Source organism: Idiotropiscis lumnitzeri, chromosome 18, assembly GCF_059441095.1.
Source record: "Idiotropiscis lumnitzeri isolate Australia: NSW breed Sydney's pygmy pipehorse chromosome 18, RoL_Ilum_1.0, whole genome shotgun sequence".
In the NCBI taxonomy this organism is placed as follows: Eukaryota; Metazoa; Chordata; class Actinopteri; order Syngnathiformes; family Syngnathidae; genus Idiotropiscis; species Idiotropiscis lumnitzeri.
This window is the reverse complement of record NC_142408.1, coordinates 14,166,317-14,168,738: the sequence shown is the minus strand read 5'-3', so window position 1 is coordinate 14,168,738 and position 2,422 is coordinate 14,166,317.

Below are 2,422 nucleotides of genomic sequence, written 5' to 3'. Positions count from 1 at the left end.
CAGTCAAACATAAGTTGTTGTCATGTTTTAAACATTTTTACTGAAGTAGGGGCTCAAATATCCATGGGTAAGGCATTCCAGAGAACTAGAACCTGCGGACTTCTAGTTGGCTCTCGAGATCACTAAAAGACCAGCGTGTTGTGAACCAAAGACTCGGGATGGAAGATTACTTGATTACTATTAGATACTGTAGATTAATTTACCACTATGTCAATGAAATAGGAGGGTGGCTAAGTGGTCTAATATTTGATAGATAAGTTACAAAACCTTGAAATTGCATCTTAAGAGGTCCAGGAGCCAATGCAAATTGGCTTTTGTTGGTGTAATATGATCAAGCTTTGTCATCCTTATCAGGAGTCTATCTGCAGCATTTAGTACTAAGTGCTGACTTTTAATACTAGATATAAACATGGAAACACCATAGAGCAATGTATTTCAATAATCGAGGTAAGACATAACAAATGCATGAATTATGATTTCTGCGTCACAAGCAGATTGAATGGGACAGATTTTAGCAATATTGCGGAGGAGAATGGACACAGTTCGAGTAATTTCATTAATATAAATTTGAAAAGAGATAGTTAAATCATATATCAGCAAGGTTTTGCTGAATCATTTCGGGTAATAGACATTCACAAAGACTTCAGAGTTATGTGCTTAAACGAGGCGATGACAAGCAGGGCCGATGATCATCCATCCATCCATTATCTGTACCGCTTCTCCTCACAAGGGTCGCGGGGGTGCTGGAGCCTATCCCAGCTATCTTCGGGCAGGAGGCGGGGGACACCCTGAACTGGCTGCTAGCCAATTGCTGGGCACACATAGACAAACAACCATCCGCACTCACACTCATACCTAGGGACAATTTAGAGTGTCCAGTCAACCTGCCATGCATGTTTTTGCAATGTGGGAGGAAACCGGAGGACCCGGAGGAAACCCACGCAGGCACGGGGAGAACATGCAAACTCCACACAGGAAGGCCGGAGCCAGAATCGAACCCACAACCTGTGCACCGTGAGGCCATCATGCTAACCAGTCGTCCACCGTGCCACGGGCCGATGATCAACAGCTCGGTTTTATCGAAGTTAAGAAGCAAAAATGTGAAAGACTTCCATTTCCTCTAGACTACAGCAATGACCCAGAAGCAGGTGAAAGGCAACATTTATGTTGTCAGAACAAGGAAATACAGGCACACTTGAATGCACACTGATGTCTCACATCTCTTCATACACAAACAGTTGGTAGTGGCCACAATCTGAGGCAATTCTTTTTGTTTGCCCATTTCGGGAGTAGATTCATCAAATGCACAAGGGCCGATTCGTGGGCCGGACTGAAATCAACTGCTGGCCTTTTGTTAATCAAACCCTTTTTTAAAATTTGTCTGCCCCCTGCACCAAAAATGGGCATCCGGCCGGACTGCCCAGCTCTGCTAAAGATTGTCCTGCGCAGCATCTTTCGCATCAAAAGTGTAATAGCAGACTTATTTCACAGTATTGACTGGAACCGACTCCGGTTTCCTCCCACATTCCAAAAACATGCATGTCAGGTTGATTGACATCTAAATTGCCCCTAGGTATGAGTGTGAGCGCGGAAGGTTGTTCGTCTCTGTGTGCCCTGCAATTGGCTGGCGACCAGTTCAGGGTGTCCCCCGCCTACTGCCTGAAGATAGCTGGGATAGGCTCCAGCACCCCCTGCGACCTTTGCGAGGACAAGCAGTGCAGATAATGCATGGATGGATGGATGGATGACTGCAACCGATATGGCTTCATTCTTTCAGATGCATTCCATTCCGCATAGCTGTGTGAGTAGTCTCATCCAAAATTGTACACGTATAACGGTTCTCTCGTGGCAGGTTTAATGAACACAATGGGATTTTTAATATTTTAAAAATCGTTTTTAAACTTATTAAACATGAAAAAGTATGATGTAATTAAATTAATTATAGACCAAATAATTTGCTGCTGAATATTGTTGTACATATGTGAAGTATCCCTTGAATTGTTAAAATAAGAAGTTGCGTGCTTTCATCAGTTTTTTTTCTTTTGTAGTGTAAATTCTCCATTATTGCCCAACGGCCTTGTGTTGAAATATTTTGTTTCATATTTATTGTTTTCATTTAAAATAAATATAATGTTCAAAACACTTAACTGTCATTAAATTGTGTTGGCTTTTCATTGATCTAATCCTTTTTCTGCTCCATTCTATTCTAGATTGGAGGACATTTGTATTTTTATTATATTGTTTTTTTTTTGTCTTTTATGAATTAATGAAATAAATGTAAATCAAAACACTGGCAGGATTGTTTTATACGATCGTGACCAAGAGCTTTTTCTGTTCTTGACATTTAAAAACTCTCTTTAATCATTTCTGAACTGGTGGGAGCGTCACGTGACGATATCACGTGACTTAGGTCAGAGTTCAA